A 9908-nucleotide genomic window follows, 5' to 3' on the forward strand; every position below is an offset into this window, starting at 1 on the left:
TAAAATAAGTTATGGAAACATAATATAGTTGATTTTGGCCAAATATTGGCTATTGTACCTGCAAAAGATGAAAAATCATGTGTACAAAAACAACTATCTTGTTCTTGTAAGGCATGCCATAAACCAGGATAGAGAACATTCTAAGTACACTTGTAGATAGATCACTTGTATCATGTGGGATGTTCTGGCATGAATAATTTTTAGGTAATTTATTAAGGATTTGGTATTCCTTCCCATTTTGATTTGAATTGTCCTGCTCTAATTGTCCCTTTTTTTTTTACACTCTCCTGCTTTGAAATTGTTCATGTAGTTAGTTCAGTTCTCTTGCATTCCCTTTTGTTGAAGTAGCAGTGAATACCAACAAACAAGAACAGTTTCCTTAAGTCAGCATTTCCCATTGGCACTTATATAAGCCCAATTATAATCTACTATTGACTTTCAATTAATCCTATTTCTTTCTGTCAAGCTGCTCCTGTGGAATTTCCATGTTTGGTCCAACATTACAGAATGATAACCATTTTAGTCACACAGTGCGTATTCATTCCATTCAAATCCACACTGTTCTTGAAACTTTGCATCCCATCGCAAGAATCCAAATTGGCATGAGATGATATCTGCATGGTTATGGAAGGCTGCACTCTACATGCCGGCATTGTAGAAAATATGAACTATGTGATATGAAAGAGCTGCGTCATCTTAGAAATTAAAATTACATGACTCTTGAGGTCTCCACTAAACATAGGAGCCTAAATGTTAGGTTCTCACTTTGTCAGTAATGTATTTTGAGATAATTTAATTGCAATGAAGTTAATACAGGTTGTTGATGAACTCATCTATATTACATGGATAATGTATTCAAGGTTACCACACCTTATGTATATCATTCAGTTATCTCCCTTACACCAGTCATAACATTTCAAGGAAATAAAATCGCACATTTTCAGTGACTGATTATGAAAATAAAGAGAAGATTTGTGAAGTATTATATTAGCCCTCAATCTTGATGCAAATGTAAGTAGAAGCAATTTGATAATTTCTCACAGTAAAGTTTACAAGTTTAAAAACTGATAAGGTATGTTCTGCTTGGCTCTGAGATAAGTTTCTCTCTATCTTATGCCAATTATTATTAAATTCTTATGTAGAAGAAATATACTTTATATGTATCTATATTATCTAAATTATTCACCCTTTTATATTAGATGGAAATGAACACAACTTCACTTGAAATTTGGGTCCTGTAAGGGATGTTATAGCACAGTGGCCTTTGGGCTGTCCTTGGACCTGTTGGGCCCTGCCCCATATATTTGTCCAAGGTAAGGTCATCAAACTTTCACTTCTCATTTTTCGCATTGCTGACTTTGCCACCTTTAATTCCTTTATCATAAGCTACCTCTCCCTTTTAGATAAACACTTTCCTCCTGTTTTTAACTCCATTTGATGTGCTATACTTAGTGTTTATATTTGGCATTTTTCTGTATTTTATTCCCCTAATTTCACCTCCCAATCCAAACATAACCACTTAGAAGCTGCGATTTACTATATTTGGTGACTGACTGGCTTATTGAAACAATTTTATTCACATTACAAAGGAGGAAAGCTTACTATTTGTGTTACAAAGAGGATGGGTAGGTGGACCTTTGTGTGAGGACTGGTGGTTAGTGACCTCTTGTATCTGTAGATAGTGTAAAGTGGTCAAAGCTTATACTTTATAATAAGATTGGGTCATGTCCACCTGTCTCTGATGTTAAGTTCTGCACCTACCAAACAAATATAAATTCCTTTCTTTTAGGTGAATTGTACATTTTGAAGTAGGACAGGTGCATACTATTTGGTACATTGACCTTTGACCTAGTTATTACATAATATGATATAATGTAATTTATCCCATATCACCTATGTGAAGTTCAATAATTGCTGATATGAATAAGATAGAACTCATAGTTGAAAGAATTCATTTTATTTCAAAAGATGATTTTGATGGTGAAGCAAAAGTATGAAAACAATAGTTCAAACAGCTCAATGACATTTCTATACACATTCATATAAGACATAGGTTAGTACCTCATCAAATTGTTTTTCACAAGTGAGACTAAGTATATTTGTTACTTATACAGTCCCGAACTATTTCACAGATTATTGGAAAAATTAAGGTTTGCTATAGGTATAACGGTACCAATTGCGCAAGTCCAGGTGGGCGGAGCTTAAGGTGTATGGAACATTGTATTCAGAATTAAAGAACAAAACTAGCTGTGATTGGTGCATTATGTAAGACTTGTGCTTTCTGTTTGGCTTAAAAAAAAGTTGAGCCTCTTGGCAACATGTGAGCTTGTGTTAATTTCTATCTAGATCATATTTTGTATTTTTTATGATTTTTTTAAAATATGGTACACATGACTGAAAATGTGCTTGTTGTGACTAGATAACTCTTACCCCTGTCTAGTTCCAGTAGAGTTATCTCTCTTAAATGCAATGGAGTACCTGGTTATGTCATTGTCAAATTGACAATCTAGCATTGTTCTATATGACAGCGTGTGACATGCATGCCCAAGTAGGACAGAAAGTATATTTATTTCACAAAACATTAGCATTGAGGTATATGGAAAAACAATTGGTACCGTGATACCTAAAGGAAAGAATAGCCTCACAGTGTTTCCATAGAAACGCATACATGTGGGCGGCATTTATGAACTATACTAGTTTGATGTAGGAAAACAAATGTATGCTGAACACTTTTGGTCAAATATTGAAAGTTCTTTAAGAATAAAATGTATGAAATCTTTAGAAAATAGCACAAGATGGCTTTGGATGGGGACTTTTGATAACTATAGCTATGATAGATATAGACTTGTGTTACCTGATGCCTTTATGTATGTGCTGTTACCTCCTAGATTGGAATGCATGCAACAAAATAAGTTATGGAAACATAATATAGTTGATTTTGGCCAAATATTGGCTATTGTACCTGCAAAAGATGAAAAATCATGTGTACAAAAACAACTATCTTGTTCTTGTAAGGCATGCCATAAACCAGGATAGAGAACATTCTAAGTACACTTGTAGATAGATCACTTGTATCATGTGGGATGTTCTGGCATGAATAATTTTTAGGTAATTTATTAAGGATTTGGTATTCCTTCCCATTTTGATTTGAATTGTCCTGCTCTAATTGTCCCTTTTTTTTTTACACTCTCCTGCTTTGAAATTGTTCATGTAGTTAGTTCAGTTCTCTTGCATTCCCTTTTGTTGAAGTAGCAGTGAATACCAACAAACAAGAACAGTTTCCTTAAGTCAGCATTTCCCATTGGCACTTATATAAGCCCAATTATAATCTACTATTGACTTTCAATTAATCCTATTTCTTTCTGTCAAGCTGCTCCTGTGGAATTTCCATGTTTGGTCCAACATTACAGAATGATAACCATTTTAGTCACACAGTGCGTATTCATTCCATTCAAATCCACACTGTTCTTGAAACTTTGCATCCCATCGCAAGAATCCAAATTGGCATGAGATGATATCTGCATGGTTATGGAAGGCTGCACTCTACATGCCGGCATTGTAGAAAATATGAACTATGTGATATGAAAGAGCTGCGTCATCTTAGAAATTAAAATTACATGACTCTTGAGGTCTCCACTAAACATAGGAGCCTAAATGTTAGGTTCTCACTTTGTCAGTAATGTATTTTGAGATAATTTAATTGCAATGAAGTTAATACAGGTTGTTGATGAACTCATCTATATTACATGGATAATGTATTCAAGGTTACCACACCTTATGTATATCATTCAGTTATCTCCCTTACACCAGTCATAACATTTCAAGGAAATAAAATCGCACATTTTCAGTGACTGATTATGAAAATAAAGAGAAGATTTGTGAAGTATTATATTAGCCCTCAATCTTGATGCAAATGTAAGTAGAAGCAATTTGATAATTTCTCACAGTAAAGTTTACAAGTTTAAAAACTGATAAGGTATGTTCTGCTTGGCTCTGAGATAAGTTTCTCTCTATCTTATGCCAATTATTATTAAATTCTTATGTAGAAGAAATATACTTTATATGTATCTATATTATCTAAATTATTCACCCTTTTATATTAGATGGAAATGAACACAACTTCACTTGAAATTTGGGTCCTGTAAGGGATGTTATAGCACAGTGGCCTTTGGGCTGTCCTTGGACCTGTTGGGCCCTGCCCCATATATTTGTCCAAGGTAAGGTCATCAAACTTTCACTTCTCATTTTTCGCATTGCTGACTTTGCCACCTTTAATTCCTTTATCATAAGCTACCTCTCCCTTTTAGATAAACACTTTCCTCTGTTTTTAACTCCATTTGATGTGCTATACTTAGTGTTTATATTTGGCATTTTTCTGTATTTTATTCCCCTAATTTCACCTCCCAATCCAAACATAACCACTTAGAAGCTGCGATTTACTATATTTGGTGACTGACTGGCTTATTGAAACAATTTTATTCACATTACAAAGGAGGAAAGCTTACTATTTGTGTTACAAAGAGGATGGGTAGGTGGACCTTTGTGTGAGGACTGGTGGTTAGTGACCTCTTGTATCTGTAGATAGTGTAAAGTGGTCAAAGCTTATACTTTATAATAAGATTGGGTCATGTCCACCTGTCTCTGATGTTAAGTTCTGCACCTACCAAACAAATATAAATTCCTTTCTTTTAGGTGAATTGTACATTTTGAAGTAGGACAGGTGCATACTATTTGGTACATTGACCTTTGACCTAGTTATTACATAATATGATATAATGTAATTTATCCCATATCACCTATGTGAAGTTCAATAATTGCTGATATGAATAAGATAGAACTCATAGTTGAAAGAATTCATTTTATTTCAAAAGATGATTTTGATGGTGAAGCAAAAGTATGAAAACAATAGTTCAAACAGCTCAATGACATTTCTATACACATTCATATAAGACATAGGTTAGTACCTCATCAAATTGTTTTTCACAAGTGAGACTAAGTATATTTGTTACTTATACAGTCCCGAACTATTTCACAGATTATTGGAAAAATTAAGGTTTGCTATAGGTATACGGTACCAATTGCGCAAGTCCAGGTGGGCGGAGCTTAAGGTGTATGGAACATTGTATTCAGAATTAAAGAACAAAACTAGCTGTGATTGGTGCATTATGTAAGACTTGTGCTTTCTGTTTGGCTTAAAAAAAAGTTGAGCCTCTTGGCAACATGTGAGCTTGTGTAATTTCTATCTAGATCATATTTTGTATTTTTTATGATTTTTTTAAAATATGGTACACATGACTGAAAATGTGCTTGTTGTGACTAGATAACTCTTACCCCTGTCTAGTTCCAGTAGAGTTATCTCTCTTAAATGCAATGGAGTACCTGGTTATGTCATTGTCAAATTGACAATCTAGCATTGTTCTATATGACAGCGTGTGACATGCATGCCCAAGTAGGACAGAAAGTATATTTATTTCACAAAACATTAGCATTGAGGTATATGGAAAAACAATTGGTACCGTGATACCTAAAGGAAAGAATAGCCTCACAGTGTTTCCATAGAAACGCATACATGTGGGCGGCATTTATGAACTATACTAGTTTGATGTAGGAAAACAAATGTATGCTGAACACTTTTGGTCAAATATTGAAAGTTCTTTAAGAATAAAATGTATGAAATCTTTAGAAAATAGCACAAGATGGCTTTGGATGGGGACTTTTGATAACTATAGCTATGATAGATATAGACTTGTGTTACCTGATGCCTTTATGTATGTGCTGTTACCTCCTAGATTGGAATGCATGCAACAAAATAAGTTATGGAAACATAATATAGTTGATTTTGGCCAAATATTGGCTATTGTACCTGCAAAAGATGAAAAATCATGTGTACAAAAACAACTATCTTGTTCTTGTAAGGCATGCCATAAACCAGGATAGAGAACATTCTAAGTACACTTGTAGATAGATCACTTGTATCATGTGGGATGTTCTGGCATGAATAATTTTTAGGTAATTTATTAAGGATTTGGTATTCCTTCCCATTTTGATTTGAATTGTCCTGCTCTAATTGTCCCTTTTTTTTTTACACTCTCCTGCTTTGAAATTGTTCATGTAGTTAGTTCAGTTCTCTTGCATTCCCTTTTGTTGAAGTAGCAGTGAATACCAACAAACAAGAACAGTTTCCTTAAGTCAGCATTTCCCATTGGCACTTATATAAGCCCAATTATAATCTACTATTGACTTTCAATTAATCCTATTTCTTTCTGTCAAGCTGCTCCTGTGGAATTTCCATGTTTGGTCCAACATTACAGAATGATAACCATTTTAGTCACACAGTGCGTATTCATTCCATTCAAATCCACACTGTTCTTGAAACTTTGCATCCCATCGCAAGAATCCAAATTGGCATGAGATGATATCTGCATGGTTATGGAAGGCTGCACTCTACATGCCGGCATTGTAGAAAATATGAACTATGTGATATGAAAGAGCTGCGTCATCTTAGAAATTAAAATTACATGACTCTTGAGGTCTCCACTAAACATAGGAGCCTAAATGTTAGGTTCTCACTTTGTCAGTAATGTATTTTGAGATAATTTAATTGCAATGAAGTTAATACAGGTTGTTGATGAACTCATCTATATTACATGGATAATGTATTCAAGGTTACCACACCTTATGTATATCATTCAGTTATCTCCCTTACACCAGTCATAACATTTCAAGGAAATAAAATCGCACATTTTCAGTGACTGATTATGAAAATAAAGAGAAGATTTGTGAAGTATTATATTAGCCCTCAATCTTGATGCAAATGTAAGTAGAAGCAATTTGATAATTTCTCACAGTAAAGTTTACAAGTTTAAAAACTGATAAGGTATGTTCTGCTTGGCTCTGAGATAAGTTTCTCTCTATCTTATGCCAATTATTATTAAATTCTTATGTAGAAGAAATATACTTTATATGTATCTATATTATCTAAATTATTCACCCTTTTATATTAGATGGAAATGAACACAACTTCACTTGAAATTTGGGTCCTGTAAGGGATGTTATAGCACAGTGGCCTTTGGGCTGTCCTTGGACCTGTTGGGCCCTGCCCCATATATTTGTCCAAGGTAAGGTCATCAAACTTTCACTTCTCATTTTTCGCATTGCTGACTTTGCCACCTTTAATTCCTTTATCATAAGCTACCTCTCCCTTTTAGATAAACACTTTCCTCCTGTTTTTAACTCCATTTGATGTGCTATACTTAGTGTTTATATTTGGCATTTTTCTGTATTTTATTCCCCTAATTTCACCTCCCAATCCAAACATAACCACTTAGAAGCTGCGATTTACTATATTTGGTGACTGACTGGCTTATTGAAACAATTTTATTCACATTACAAAGGAGGAAAGCTTACTATTTGTGTTACAAAGAGGATGGGTAGGTGGACCTTTGTGTGAGGACTGGTGGTTAGTGACCTCTTGTATCTGTAGATAGTGTAAAGTGGTCAAAGCTTATACTTTATAATAAGATTGGGTCATGTCCACCTGTCTCTGATGTTAAGTTCTGCACCTACCAAACAAATATAAATTCCTTTCTTTTAGGTGAATTGTACATTTTGAAGTAGGACAGGTGCATACTATTTGGTACATTGACCTTTGACCTAGTTATTACATAATATGATATAATGTAATTTATCCCATATCACCTATGTGAAGTTCAATAATTGCTGATATGAATAAGATAGAACTCATAGTTGAAAGAATTCATTTTATTTCAAAAGATGATTTTGATGGTGAAGCAAAAGTATGAAAACAATAGTTCAAACAGCTCAATGACATTTCTATACACATTCATATAAGACATAGGTTAGTACCTCATCAAATTGTTTTTCACAAGTGAGACTAAGTATATTTGTTACTTATACAGTCCCGAACTATTTCACAGATTATTGGAAAAATTAAGGTTTGCTATAGGTATAACGGTACCAATTGCGCAAGTCCAGGTGGGCGGAGCTTAAGGTGTATGGAACATTGTATTCAGAATTAAAGAACAAAACTAGCTGTGATTGGTGCATTATGTAAGACTTGTGCTTTCTGTTTGGCTTAAAAAAAAGTTGAGCCTCTTGGCAACATGTGAGCTTGTGTTAATTTCTATCTAGATCATATTTTGTATTTTTTATGATTTTTTTAAAATATGGTACACATGACTGAAAATGTGCTTGTTGTGACTAGATAACTCTTACCCCTGTCTAGTTCCAGTAGAGTTATCTCTCTTAAATGCAATGGAGTACCTGGTTATGTCATTGTCAAATTGACAATCTAGCATTGTTCTATATGACAGCGTGTGACATGCATGCCCAAGTAGGACAGAAAGTATATTTATTTCACAAAACATTAGCATTGAGGTATATGGAAAAACAATTGGTACCGTGATACCTAAAGGAAAGAATAGCCTCACAGTGTTTCCATAGAAACGCATACATGTGGGCGGCATTTATGAACTATACTAGTTTGATGTAGGAAAACAAATGTATGCTGAACACTTTTGGTCAAATATTGAAAGTTCTTTAAGAATAAAATGTATGAAATCTTTAGAAAATAGCACAAGATGGCTTGGATGGGGACTTTTGATAACTATAGCTATGATAGATATAGACTTGTGTTACCTGATGCCTTTATGTATGTGCTGTTACCTCCTAGATTTGGAATGCATGCAACAAAATAAGTTATGGAAACATAATATAGTTGATTTTGGCCAAATATTGGCTATTGTACCTGCAAAAGATGAAAAATCATGTGTACAAAAACAACTATCTTGTTCTTGTAAGGCATGCCATAAACCAGGATAGAGAACATTCTAAGTACACTTGTAGATAGATCACTTGTATCATGTGGGATGTTCTGGCATGAATAATTTTTAGGTAATTTATTAAGGATTTGGTATTCCTTCCCATTTTGATTTGAATTGTCCTGCTCTAATTGTCCCTTTTTTTTTTACACTCTCCTGCTTTGAAATTGTTCATGTAGTTAGTTCAGTTCTCTTGCATTCCCTTTTGTTGAAGTAGCAGTGAATACCAACAAACAAGAACAGTTTCCTTAAGTCAGCATTTCCCATTGGCACTTATATAAGCCCAATTATAATCTACTATTGACTTTCAATTAATCCTATTTCTTTCTGTCAAGCTGCTCCTGTGGAATTTCCATGTTTGGTCCAACATTACAGAATGATAACCATTTTAGTCACACAGTGCGTATTCATTCCATTCAAATCCACACTGTTCTTGAAACTTTGCATCCCATCGCAAGAATCCAAATTGGCATGAGATGATATCTGCATGGTTATGGAAGGCTGCACTCTACATGCCGGCATTGTAGAAAATATGAACTATGTGATATGAAAGAGCTGCGTCATCTTAGAAATTAAAATTACATGACTCTTGAGGTCTCCACTAAACATAGGAGCCTAAATGTTAGGTTCTCACTTTGTCAGTAATGTATTTTGAGATAATTTAATTGCAATGAAGTTAATACAGGTTGTTGATGAACTCATCTATATTACATGGATAATGTATTCAAGGTTACCACACCTTATGTATATCATTCAGTTATCTCCCTTACACCAGTCATAACATTTCAAGGAAATAAAATCGCACATTTTCAGTGACTGATTATGAAAATAAAGAGAAGATTTGTGAAGTATTATATTAGCCCTCAATCTTGATGCAAATGTAAGTAGAAGCAATTTGATAATTTCTCACAGTAAAGTTTACAAGTTTAAAAACTGATAAGGTATGTTCTGCTTGGCTCTGAGATAAGTTTCTCTCTATCTTATGCCAATTATTATTAAATTCTTATGTAGAAGAAATATACTTTATATGTATCTATATTATCTAAATTATTCACCCTTTTATATTAG

The 9908-nt window shown here is 33.9% G+C and overlaps 1 long non-coding RNA gene across 7 annotated transcripts in view; it reads left to right on the top strand.

The window, feature by feature from the left end:
* The first annotated feature begins 33 nt into the window (after positions 1 to 33).
* LOC149769004 (uncharacterized) overlaps positions 34 to 9908 on the top strand; it is a 39993-nt gene continuing 30118 nt past the window's right edge. For 6 of the 7 annotated variants that reach the window (XR_016419523.1, XR_016419525.1, XR_016419529.1 and 3 more), the window contains exons 1-2: positions 34 to 4217; positions 7005 to 7118. This is a non-coding gene — a long non-coding RNA (uncharacterized LOC149769004). The remainder of the gene's footprint in view (positions 4218 to 7004; positions 7119 to 9908) is intronic. The other variant, XR_016419524.1, reaches the window with a different exon arrangement.

This window comes from Sinohyriopsis cumingii, unplaced genomic scaffold (assembly GCF_028554795.1).
Source record: "Sinohyriopsis cumingii isolate HCF-2022 unplaced genomic scaffold, ASM2855479v2 utg005057l, whole genome shotgun sequence".
Taxonomy (NCBI): domain Eukaryota; kingdom Metazoa; phylum Mollusca; class Bivalvia; order Unionida; family Unionidae; genus Sinohyriopsis; species Sinohyriopsis cumingii.